The sequence below is a fragment of the Ananas comosus genome, linkage group 11 (genome assembly GCF_001540865.1).
Source record: "Ananas comosus cultivar F153 linkage group 11, ASM154086v1, whole genome shotgun sequence".
Classification (NCBI taxonomy): domain Eukaryota; kingdom Viridiplantae; phylum Streptophyta; class Magnoliopsida; order Poales; family Bromeliaceae; genus Ananas; species Ananas comosus.
The window spans coordinates 3,902,587-3,916,364 of record NC_033631.1 but is presented as its reverse complement, the minus strand read 5'-3'; the positions used below and the strand labels follow the sequence as shown (position 1 = coordinate 3,916,364).

Here is a 13,778-nt window from a genome sequence, read left to right as displayed (position 1 = left end):
TTTTGTCATGGGTGGGTTTAAATGTAAATTAACCCTATACAAACCAAATTACTAGGTATACGAACGCGTTGGTGAAGTTGGTTCGGCGATTCGTCGAGCCTACGCGAAGTTGTTAAAGAAACGGACCGTTAAAACTTCGTTTTTGCCTGGAAGGTCGAGGCGACGTCCTAAAATCATGAAATCGGAATCGTGGGCTCGTGGCAACTAACCGTAGACCTTTAATTTCCGGATCGTGGATTGGTGGCCGTTCAGGTGGTCGCGCAAGAGTTCGGGCCGAACCGGTCCACGGGTGCTGCGGTAGGCCGATTGCAAGTGACTACAAGCAATCGGAGTGCGAATTGAGATGGGTTGTGCTCACTGAAGCGACTAGGTCGCCTCTATGTCTAAGAGTAATGTGTACTATTGATGCATACATGTGTAGTGGTAGGTTGCAAGATATAATGTAGATGCATGATGTTAATGCCTACCAATGAAATATGTATGTTGATATATCGAGGAAATGCTAGATGATGCATGTAGTTAACATTAAGAGAATGCATGTTAATTACATAATGTAAAATGCTAAGAGAATGCATGTGAAATGACATAGAAATGCTAGAATGCATGATGAGCAGGTTGTATAAATGCTAGATAATTTCATGAATGCATGATTAGCATCGTGAGGAAATGCTAGGTATATGTGCATGTGACTGGATTGATAACTCTAGAGTGGGTAGAGAACTTGACAACGGAAAATAAGAATGTGTAAACTATGATACTCGATGGGGACAAGTAAAGTGTCAAGTAGATCGAGTGGCATTGAACCTAGAGATGTGAACCTAGGATGGACATGTGTGGCATTTAACCTAGTGTTAATAAACAAATGTTGGACAAGAATGGCATTGAACCTAGTGCTAAAGAACATAGGTTGAAATCATGAGTGGCATCAAACCTAGTGTAGAGAACATAGGTTGAGATTTGAACCTAGAGTCAAGCAAACCTAAGTTATGTGACAGGGGCATTGAACCTAAAGTCAATTGGACCTAGGATGGAAAGGACATTGGAGCTAGATAGGTCGACACTATAGTGTTAAGACAAACCCTTGAGTTATGTGAAATGGATTCCGGAATCCCAGAACTTATGGATCACACCGAGAGGGGTGTGGGGAGTGTGTGACGATTTCGCCGCCCGGGGCTAAACCATTGACGTGCCGTATGCGACGATTTCGCCGCCGGATGGTTATGCCGATTTGTGGATTATACCGCCGGGTGACTTGAGCCATTGTCGTGGCGTGTGCGATGATTTCGCCGCCGGGTGGCTAAGTCATGAAGCGCGATAGGCTGTGGTTGGCTAAGGTGCAAGCGAGAGTTCCTTCACCTCGTGTCGGACAGAGCGCATATTATCCATAGTTGATTGACTCAAGACCGAGTCGGGAGGCATAGTGTGACTAAGGTAAGAGTAACCTTAGAAAAGAATGGCAAATGAGCATAATATGGCTAAGGTGTGGTACCCTTAGTAAAAAATAAAGATTGGCTAAGAATAAGCAGTGGATAATAAGAAAGAATTGCAAGTAGTAAAGAATGGCTAACAATAAAGAATGGCAAATGATAGAGAGTTAAATCATTTAATTACTTACATAGTTGCATGAATTTCATATTGCATATTGTGAGGCACATTCATATATTTTAATATTGCATAAAATACTTGTAGATATCTGTTGGACTAACATGATTGCAGTGCCTCCTTGGACCTGGTGGGTCGAGCTTTTTTCTTGGGTGGCCGTACCCACTGGGAACTATAGACAATAGTTCTCACCCCCGTGTTGTTTTTGGGGGTACAGGTTCACATGTAAGCTGCGCGGCGGCAAGAGGCAAGGGCGTAGCTCCGTAGATAGCGCCCTACCCCAGAGACTAGAGATAGCAGTACCCCGAGATGGTCTAGCTTAAGGGTTTAAAAGATAATGAATCAAAGTTGTAATAAATTGTAGTAACTAGATTGTAATTTGAAAGTTGAATGTAAAAGTAAATTGTGATGAAAGAGTGTATTTAGTGCGAATGCTTGTAATAGCAAGTAGTTTTATGTTTTTGATACTTCCTTATGCAATCTTTGATTGAAATGTATTCCTGGTTGGAACCTCGTACATTGTATTGATTGCGACGCCTAGGACGTACAGGAGAAACTCTGTCCGTTCGGCGGTCTGTCGGCATGCCAGAACCCGACCAAATAGGTGGGGCGCGGGGCGTGACAGTAGTTTTCTTCAATGTTATCATATATTTCTGAAACAATCGTTTTGATTCCATTTCGATAAGCTTTTATCAACATATCATCAGGAATTTTGATCCAAGTTGGTTCGTCTTCATCTTCTAACTTCATAGAATTTATTTTTCCATCACCAATAGCAAGTACCCATTGACTAAATTCAACTAAAGAAGTGTCTATTGTGCCATTCATTGAACCTCGAAGCAATCTCATATTTGTAGTAAGCCGAAATATTTTACATTTACTCTATATGTACGACCTGGTAAGCGATGCAGTTAAAATATCTTGTTTAGTTCCACCTACAACAACTGGAAGAATCTGTCTAAAATCTCCACCGAAAATGACGGTTTTCCCTCCAAAAAATTTCTCACCGACACTTCGGTCATTTGTTTCCATAATATCCTTTAGCGATTTATCCAAAACTTCAAAACAATTTCTATGATTCATCGGAGCTTCATCCCAAATAATCAAGGCAGCTTGTGTAATTAAATTTGCAAGCCGTGTACCTTTTTTGATTTCACAAATTGAACAACCATCAACTTTGATAGGGATTTTAAATCTTGAATGGGCTGTTCGGCCTCCAGGTAATAAAAAGGATGCTATCCCTGAGGAAGCCACAGCTTAAACTATTCTTCCTTCTGAACGTAATTTTGTAATAATAGTCTTCCATAGGTATGTCTTACCTCTTCCACCATGGCCATAAACAAATATAATATCTCCAGTATTTTGATACATAGTAGTTAGAACAGTGTTATATACAATTCTCTGTTCATTGTTTAATCCGCCAAATAACTCTATATATTCTTGCAATAATTCATCTCTATTGTAATCCAACTCTTATGCAAGTAATCTATTGTTCAATTCACCAAAAATTAATCTATTGGGAATTGGAAGGTTATACTGCAAAAGCGAACAATTATTTTTGTTGAATAAAAATTCCAGTTCAAATAGAACATGGCTTTGAAGTTCAATTTGAGGTATCTGGAGATTTTCAACACCGAGAACACGTTTCAATTTATATAATATATCATCGGCCATTAATGCCCAGAATTCATCCCATAATTTAAGAGGATCTACTACTTCACAATATATCACTAATATTGTGTGACACCCCAATAGTCCCACATCGGATGGGAATGGGGTTGTCATTGGGTTTATAAGAGACTTAGACACTAGTAATAATAACTGGGCTTAAGCATTTTGGGTTGTTGGCTAGGCCCAACGAGTTATTATTGCTAGTGGGCTGGGTCGTTACATGTTGCAAATAACTGCCTTAGTTCAACCGACCCTGACCAATGTGAGGCATCTTCAAATGCTTCCCTCCATATCATCACCAAGTAAACCGAAGGCATCACATGCAGAACGAAATGTATCATATACGACACCATGTACAGTTCTAATCTCTACATAATTTCTTGGACCTCTAACTACATTTAAAAGCATTCGTAAAAAATATAATTCTCCTGCATTTGGATGAACGTAAACTATTATGCCGATGCGGTATCCCTACTTTCGCCTCGACCAAAATTTATCTCTTGGATGCCAAACCCATTGAGTTGGGAATTCTGCATATGTTGGTTGTCGAGCGTCATCGTAAGCCAAATTGGTATGCATCCATTCAGTAAACATTGTCTTCTCAATGTTAAGACGATTCAGAATATTAATTAAATTCTGAGCACCATGATATGTAATGTTATTCATCATGGGCAGATGAACACTTAACCGCTCGACAGATGGTTGCCTAAAGTGGATATCAAATTCAAATAATCTCCAAATTACTTCATAGGCTGATAAATATCTACAATCCAAGTATTGTTTAATTTCATCGACATTCTTATATTGTCGTTGAGGAATTGAGCTGTCATAATTAACATTATTTTCTATAACAACTGCAGATCTATCTGGACCTTTATTGATATACTTGAATAGATATTTGATGAGCCTCGACTTATTACACCACTTGACATTAATATGAGCTTGATATTTGATGAGCAATTGTAAGTTATAAGGAACGACAAATCTCTTATCAAGTTTGATACCAGCTTTCAGCACATGAAGATTAGTATTTCTTCTCCTATAAATGGGGAATCCATCATCAGTTATAACTGTTTCACTCTTGTATTCTTTCAGAAAATATTTTGAGCAACGTCCTTTCATCATACATGGTGCCGCTGGTTTAGCCAACCCACATGGACGATGTATCATAAATTTTGCAACAGCTGTATATCCAATTGGATCATTAACTTGATCAGATATTTCGGCTGAAATAATTGCATTTATCTCTGTAGTTGTCAAATATTTATGTTTTGTGTGTAACCATATTAACATGTGAACATGAGGAAGGCCTCTTTTTTGGAACTCCACAGTATACAATTCTGTGAAGAAATCAAGAAATTAAAGAAAGGTCACTGTCACGCCCCTGGACCCAGCAGAAGCCCGCCCGGCGCGTGCCCAGACCTGCCATATGTCTAAAACATATAAGGCGTCTAAAACAAAACGATAAATGAAGTAGTAAAAAGAGAACATCTAGGAGTATCAGAGCAAGTATATCTAGAGGCTACTATAGAGGAAAAGAACATAAAAGTAAGTCCACTAAGTAAAAACATAAAGTGAATACAAAGGGAATCCCAAAACAAAAGCTAAACAAGTACATAGGTGGTCTCTCTATACATAGTAGAAAAATCTCTCTCTCTCTAAAACAATAAAAGAAAGAGTAAACCACCTAAGCTCAAAAGTAGCTCCCAGCTAACTAGCTACGCGACTCCCTTGCCACGATCCCGTGCCTCCGCCGGTGCCGAAGGCTCTGAAATAAAACCATAAAACAGGGGGCGTGAGAACTATTGAATAATAGTTCCCAGTGGGCAATTACTGGCTTCAGTGAAATGCACCATTAGGCCCAAACTAAAAAGGGGTCAGTAAGCAGATATAAACAAAACGATATGTACGACAAGTAAATAAGCATGAATATTTGCTACCACATGATATCTCTACTTAGCAGGATTTAGCATAAGTAAGAAAAGCTATTCTCATAAGAATGTACCCAAGCATCGCTAGTATGATGTCCGTAAGTCAAATAGTAAAGGTGTCATTGTTTACTATTCTAATCAATGTCCACATGGCATGACGAATGCTCAAAATCAAATCCGAAGAGACCCGCCCGAAGGCTGTCTGGCCCTAAGACCCACCCGTAGGCTGTCTGGCCGGTGCCGAGCCTAATAGCCCCGTGGTAGTCAACATCCTCACTCTAGGAATGAGCCTTTCCCACGGCAATCCACTTCGGCGCCCAATCCCACACGGCGAATATGTATCGCGATGGCCATCTCCGGAGTGCCGACTTGTAGGGAGCGACCCTCACAAGTATGTGCGAATGAGCACAATGGCAAGTAACAAAAGATCTGCCTCAAGTACTACGTCCTCATGTCTAACAAGATGGAATATGTCACAACTCTCTCACAGGCCTATCTCTATGTCATCATGACTAAAACATGGAAAGTAGTAGATGTCCATGGCTTATCACTAAGTCAATACAGTAGTCTCATAGTGTGCTAGTCTAAGTGCCCCTTTATGACACTTTCATTTACTAAGTCCGAGCTTAACCCGAATGTTCAAAAAATACATAATTGGGCCACTCTAAACTTATGAAGCATGTTTCCAAACGACTAGTGCGAACACTACCCAAATGCATGTAACAGTACCCAGAATGCTCTACTATATAGAGTGAAAATTTTCTTATACATAACCTGTCACGCCCGGGTATCAGCGAAAGCCTACCCGGTACATGTACAGACCTGCCATACACCTGCAGTATATAAGGCGTCTACAAAGAAGCATGTCGAAAAAAGAGAAAACATAGCAGAATTCTAACCTGATATCAGAGCAAGGTATAAGTCGATAATACAACTATTAGAATATAGTAAGTATAAACAGCTCAGACTCTCAATGTCACGCCCCGCGACCAACCGCCAATTTGGACCGGGTCGCGGCACCGACGACAGACCGCCGAACGGACTCGGGTTTCCCCTGTACGCGGACAGAGTCTCCCCTGTACGTTCTAGGCGTCACAATCCAAACAATCAACAAATGTTCCAACAAGGAACGGATACCAATCCAGATTGCAAAGGAAGTATCAAATACATAAAACTAACTGCTATTACAAGCATTCATTTTCATTCACTTAGTACATCTCAATTCAGTTTACATTTTACTTCCAATTACAATCATTTATTTTACAAGTTTGATACATCTTGATTCTTGCCTTCTAGTCCCCTAAGCTAGACTGCCTCAGGGTACTGCTACCTCGGTCTCTGTGGTAGGGCGCTATCTACTGAGCTACGCCCTCGCCTTGCGCTACCGCGCTGCACACGTACAACCTGAAAACACCCCAAAACCACGTGGGGTGAGAACCAACTCCATGGTTCCCAGTGGGTACGGCCACCCAAGGGAAAAGCTCGACAGATAGGTCCGAGGAGGCCCTGCAACATGTTAGTTCAACAATATACAACAGATATATATATTCAATTGAAATATATGCCATGCCTCATGATATGCGATATGGAAATCATACAACTCTATGCAACAACTAGTAGATCATCTGATCCTACTCATTACTTAGCTACTCTCAGGTATATCTTTACTCTAAGATTTCTATTACCTTAGGATCTCAACTCAGTCAACTGGCTCCTAAGGTTTCTATTGCCTTAGCTCAAGCCTCTATCTCTAGCTCATAAGGGTTCCTCTACCCTATCGAAGCTAACACCCGACTCGGCTTCGAGTCAATCATCCGCGGATAGCCCGGGCACCGGCTGCTCATCAGCCTACCGCCCTCTCTGTCTCAGCCCCCTAGCGGCGAAGTCGTCGCACATGCTAAGCTCGGCTCCAGTCGCACGACTTGACCATCCGGTGGCGATCGCGTTGCACTTACCCAGCGTGAGCTCGAGTCCTGACACACCGTCTGGCGGCGAACAGATCGCACCACACCCAACAACGGTACATATCAGACTTCGCCACCTAGAGGCACCCGCATCGTACTTACCCACCATGGATTCAGTCTGCTCTGGCGGTCTGATCCTCAAATGGCTCAACCATCCTTGCGGCGAAATCGTCGCACAAACGCCACGACAATGGTTCAAGCCCCGGGCGGTGATCTTCATGTGATCGCCCCCAATCCTCCCTCGGTACCAAGCTCGGCGGCGAAGTCGTCGCACAAACGCCCTAGCTTCTACCAGGGTCATCACAAGTCATGGGATTCCGGAATCCACTTTCCACAGGTCGAGGGTCCATAACCAACCATATACTTTCGACCTATCTCATCCTAGTGGCTATACCACTATGCTCATCAACCTAGGTTCCAATACTCTAGGTTCTATGTCCATGTCACTTAACCTAGATACACTTGCTAGGTTCTTGTCATCATTGCCTAGATGTCCACTTCTAGGTTTACTAGTTCGACCTAGGTTTACTAGCACTAGGTTCGATACCACACCTAGATTGTTCGACTCTAGGTTCATTTGTTTAACCTATGTTCTTTGACACTAGGTTAGATGCCACTCGATCTATCTGACAACCTAGTTGTCCAATCAACTCTACTCATACTAGGGTTATTATCTCATGCTTTCTACTTGGCATTTACTCTATGCGTCTTTATTCATCATGCATTCTATTTACTTAGCCTTTACTTTATGCATATTTATTAATGCACCATTTAGTCTTGTCTACATGCACATGCATCAACATGAGATTACATTGCTAAGACATAAAGGGCGACCTAGTCGCTTCGGTAAGCACAACCCACCTTAGTTAGCTTCCCGATTGCTTGTCGACACTTGCAATCGGCCTCCCGCGGCACCCGGCACCCGTTTGGGCCCGATCTTACAATTGCTCCCCAAGAGCGCGCCGCTTCGCCGTTTCAAGTGCTAGCGATCTTTGCCTTGCCGCTACGGTGGTCGGGATCCGATTTCACGATTTATGGATGTTGCCTCGGCCTCCCAGGCGGAAACGAAGCTCCGAGCGCCCGTTTCTTCAATATCTTTCCAACGGCTTGTCGGATTGCCGAACCGACTTCACCAACGAGTTTCGTTACCTACCAATTAGGTTTACGAAGGGTCAAATGAGATCGAACTCATCTATTTACAAAAACCCCACTTGGATGCCCTAGAATGCCATCACCAACAAATCCACCAAATCAATCTATGATTTGGGTATAATCCATCAAAATAGCATGCTAGGGTTCCAAACAAACCATTTCTAGAGATCAAAACCCTATCTTTAAGGATTTACCATGAGAGGGCTTGGAAGCTTACCTCTCAAAGAGCTCCATGGAGAGAAGAAGATGAAGATGAAGATGAGGAAGAGGATCTCCTTCTTGGTCCTCTTCTTCTTTTCCTTTCCTTTCTCTTTTTCTTCTTCTCTTCTCTTTTCTCTTTTCTTTCTTTTCTTCTTTTCCCCCTTCGCACCATCAGAGGGAGAGAGAGAGGCTGAGGGAGTGAGAGAGAGAGAGAGGAAAAGATCTCTCTCTAATACTCTCTCTCATTTTGTAACAATATCCCCAAAGGCCCCTCAACTTTTCACCTCTTACACAGCCCTTACTGGGCGTTCTGCGCGTTGAGGGACCGGTCTCCCCGACCAGGGACCGGTCCCCGAGAGCTCTCCCCGATTCCACGCGTTCGGGAACCGGTCTCTCTCCCTGAGAGACCGGTCCTGGGGAGACCGGTCTGCCCACCAGAGACCGGTCCCTGAGAGCTCATCTCGCGGGACTTAGCCAATTTCTGGCTCTTCTCACTGGTGTCGCAGGCTGGGACCGGTCCCTCCTCTGCCAGGGACCGGTTGCATCAGCAACCCCGCAGCCTCCAGCTGATGGGACCGGTCTCTCACCTCGAGAGACCGGTCCCCGAGAGCAACCTCAGCCCAAAAATGCAGATTGCATTACTTGCACTCGCGGACTCCATTCTAATGCACTTCTTGGGTTTCGTGCACCATTAGCTTTTTCAAAGCTTATCAACTCGACCCTTGGTCGATTCTGGACGAAGCACGACTCTCGGATTTGGAGAGTTCCTGGGTATGACACTCAATTCCACAGAAATACACCAAAACTGTAATCTCTGATTCAAGTTACATATACATCACAGGGTACAAAATATATGTACAATAGTAATCTCTCTATATATGGGGACATCACCCTCGGCCGTAGCCCGAGTAGCAAGGTGATCATCTAGTCAAGCTTCAAGCTATATCTAGCTAGGCGCGACCCCCTTGCCATGATCCCTAGCCTCTCCTGTAGATGGCTCTGTAAAAACAACAATAAAAAGGGCGTGAGAACTATTAAACAATAGTTCCCAGTAGGTAAGCCGCCAGCCTCGGCGAATTACACCACTAGGCTCATGATGATATACTAAGGGAAATGTAAGCACAGTTATAACATGTAAGTTTTATCAACAATAAAGAACTATGAAATTGTGTCATGCTGTCAGATATATTTATCAAGTAAAACGGGTAAGGTAATCGCAATGAACATGAATATGTCAAGTAGAGATGTAACTGTATACTACTCAATGATAATCATCTGCTATTATCGTTTAATATATTGACTTAATTTGTAAGGACCTACTCAAGATAGTCCAGCTTGCGCCGCGCCTAATGGCCCCGTGATAGTATACACTCCCCACGGCAATCCACTTCGGCACCCAATCCCGCACGGGCGAGCAATCTGTCGCGTAGGCCAACTCCGGAGTGCCGGCTTGTGGGGAGCGACCCTCACAAGCATGTGCGAATGAGCACAATGGCAAGCAAGCATGATCCATAGTCTAACAGTTCTCAATTATCATGTATCAAGTATGTAAGTTCTTGTTCTCGACCAATAGGTCGGAATCTAGGTATAATAGGAATGCCAGTATCCATTAGAGGGATGACTACATAACAAGTATGCAATTTACATGTACTGTTACACAATAATTTGAATGTCCTTGTTTCCCACTTTGCAAAAGCATAATCAAGCCACTAATTAATGATGTATTCAAATGAAACATACATATCCTTCCAATGCCATCTAATTAATAGTTCTATAGTATCATATAGAATATAGAGGAAAATTCACTTGCTCTGGTTAGATCAAACCCACCTACTAGTTGGTGTCCTCTGCCAAATACACACCCTAGTAAGCAATCCAAGTGTCCAGGTTCCTAATTCATGAGTCCAAATCAGCTACAAGCTTAGTTTAAATACCTATAATAAAACCTCGCCTATTCATCGAATAGATAGTAATTACTTACTTAGGTTAAAGGAGAAGTTGGATCTACTTTTCAATCCAAGTAGAAGCACCCAGAATTCAGTTCATTCCAGCCCAAATAAGCCCTGAAATTCAACTCAATCAAGTTTCAATCTTGCGGCAATTTAATTATAAAAACTGCCTTCAGCTTAGTACTAACCCTCCAATTTTAGCAACTATTTACCTCGTATGAAGTTACAGCTTAAACCCTTGTTTTGGTTCAGATTAAAGTATCTTCCTTTCAGCTCATTCCAACTCAAAAGAGCTCCAATGATCAGTTTAGAACAATACTCGAACCTGCTGTAGCCCACTTTAGCGAACTGCATTAAAGCTACCATTAGAACCTCTAATTCGGTAAAATCCTCACCTTGTATCCTGCCACAGTTGACCCCTTGGTTCAGATCAGGTTAAAGTACTAAACTTCAGCTTCAAAAGCCTTTAATCCCTAGTCGAACATAATCCAAAAGCCTGTTGCACACCTGCTGCGACTTAGCTTCAAAACTGCATTGAAGCTATTCCTAAACATTCAATTCTAAAGAAATTCTCACCTTATCTCAGGTTCGGACTAATTCTTCACTTCCATTGAGATTAGAACCCTCCAAATTAGCTCATAATCTCCCTTCGATTCAGCTCAAAATGGATAGCTCGCAGCTGCACATATCAACCCCAAAATCAGCATCTCTACTCCCTTTACATCATAGATATGCTCAACATAGAGTGGTTAGTTTAATTAATTACCTTTTCTAAGCTCAAATCTTACCCTCCCTCTAGCTTCAGGTTACAAAACCACATCAAGTCCTGCTTCTAGGACTGCTAGAACTCCCCTCCCTCAAGCTGAGTATAAAGAACTCGAAATCAAATTCAGCTTTACTACTAAGGCATTAAACTAAAGAATAATTAGTTTAGTTACCTTAGTAAGCCTCTACTCAGCTATCTGCTGTGAAGGAGCTGCGAACTCCTTCCCAAAACACCTCCTTCACCTTCTTCCCAGCTGAACCAAGTCCCTCTTCTCAGCAGCCTTCAAAGTAAAGGAGAAAACTAAGCTTCACACCTTGCTTCATCTTGTAGAGAGAGAGAAGAACCCTAGAGAGAGAAAGAGAAGTTGCTTACCCTGTTTCTGAGAGCTCCAGCAACTGTAGAGAAGCTGCAAGGGTCGAGATAAGCTTTAAAGATAAGCTTGAAAGGTGAAATGACCAATTCAACCCTGCTGCCACGCAGCTGCTGCCTCTGCTGCTTGCTGTACCGGTACAGCATTATGTTTGTACCGGTACACCAATGCAGAAAATGCCAAACTCGAAATTGCAATGCACTTTCTTGTCTCCGACAATTCGATCCCTCTAAAACTTCTCCGTAAACATCTTTAAACTCTTTAAAACATGTAGGGAGGTTCCAAATGTCATTCCCCTTACTTGAATGTCGCAATTTGCTAAAGTTCAGTATACTATATAACCCATACATTTTAAGTGTTCTAAAATTCACATAAATTTCATTAAGCATAGATTTGCATTTAAAATGACGTTACGACGAGTATAGAAAGCACGGGGGTCATTTCGCCCCGTTTTCATGAAGCCAAACCCACCAAAAATCGAAACTCTTCGTTTCGCCGAACGGAGGTGTCCACTAGTCTCCTAGCACCCTAAATATGTAGGAACAAGAGTTACACAATCGAAACGAACATCAAAAAGCTCAATCTTAAACCATCTAAGCATAGAGGGCATAACTCACCTCTTGTGATGAAATCCCTTCTCAAGCTTCCAAAGAGAGCAAGAACCCTTCCAACCCAACCTAGAAGAAGGTTTTAAACCCATCAATTAGGTTTCTAAGCCCTCAAATAAAAAATCCCCAAAATAAATCTTAAATCTCAATTCTAGGGTTTCATATGGTAAAACCTACCAAAACATGCATCAAAGGCTAGAATCAAGATACTAACCTCTCTAAATGCCCCAAAACAAGCTCCAAATCTTCTAGGGTTGAAGATTGATCCTCCACAAAGCCCCAATAGCAAGCCCCAAGCCTCCAAGGTGAGAAAAGAGGTTGAGGAAGATGCTCTAAGGCCTCCAAACTAGCTCTCCTCGAACTCTTTCTTCTTCTCCTTCTTCTTCTCTCTCTAGAGTGAAAGTGAGGGAGAGAAATGAGGGAGAGAGAGAGTGGAAATGGCCTTAAGGCCCTTAGAAGCAACAAAATCCATATAAGTCCCTCAAAGAATCACCCTGTGCACTGCCCGGGTCTAGGCAGTTTTCGGACTGAGGGACCGGTCTCCCCGACCTGGGACCGGTCTCTCAGCCTGCCCCGAAAATCCAACGTTCGGGAACCGGTTTCTCCCCACATGGGACTGGTCTCTCCCGACGAGATCGTGCTCGGGGACCAGTCTCACCCGCCAGGGACCGGTTGCCTTAAGTCCTGCCGCAGCATTGTTTTGAGGGGACCGATCTCTCCTATCAGGGACCGGTTCCCGAGAGTGAAAACTCTCAGGACTTGCCAAAACTCTAGAGATCGAACTTTTAGGTCGAAATACCATCTACGACCTTCCACCAAGTGTGGAAAAGTTCGGAATACACATCAAACACTCTAACCTCGCAATTTGCAAAGGTCCAGTGTGCTACATTCACCCCTCCTAAAAAGGAGTTTCGTCCGCGAAACTCGAAACAAACAAAGTACCTCAAGCCTCCATCTGAAAGAGATGGGGATAGCGCTCCCGTAGCGCGCTCTCTAGCTCCTACGTGGCCTCCCGCTCCCCGTGGTTGCTCCAAAGAACCTTCAAAGAACCTTCACATACGGAATATCCCGATTCCGCAGTTTTCGCACCTCGCGAGCCAAAATTCTCACTGGTTGCTCCTCGAAGCTCAAGTCGTCTCGCAACTCCACAGGTGTAGCATCCAACACAAAAGTCAGGTCGAAGACATACTTTCGAAGGACCGATACATGAAAGACGTTGTGCACGCCCGATAGGTTCGGTGGTAGAGCAAGTCGATAAGCTACCGGACCTACACGTTCCAAAATCTCATATGGCCTAATGAAACGGGGGCTCAACTTACCCCGAATTCCAAATCTCTTGATCCCTCTAGTCGGCGAGACCTTCAAGAAAACATGGTCTCCAACTTGGAATTCCAAGTCTCGCCGTCGTCGATCGGCGTAGCTCCTCTGTCTACTCTGTGCCGTAAAAAGTCGCTCCCGAGCAATTCAAACTTTGTCCTCAGCTTCCTGGAGCACATCAGGGCCTAAAGGCAATCTCTCGGCAACATCACTCCAATGAAGTGGCGATCTACACTTCCGTCCATAG

The 13,778-nt window shown here is 43.2% G+C and overlaps 1 long non-coding RNA gene across 2 annotated transcripts; it reads right to left on the bottom strand.

The window, feature by feature from the left end:
* On the bottom strand, positions 9,317-11,627 carry LOC109717725. Of its 2 annotated transcripts, none has more exons than XR_002218269.1 (9): positions 11,609-11,627; positions 11,409-11,516; positions 11,237-11,332; positions 11,047-11,149; positions 10,866-10,977; positions 10,683-10,795; positions 10,503-10,584; positions 10,352-10,412; positions 9,317-9,520 (listed from the first exon to the last, which is right to left on the bottom strand). It is a non-coding gene; the product is annotated as an uncharacterized LOC109717725 (long non-coding RNA). The 2 variants fall into 2 exon arrangements; XR_002218268.1 differs by having other exon boundaries at positions 10,866-10,966.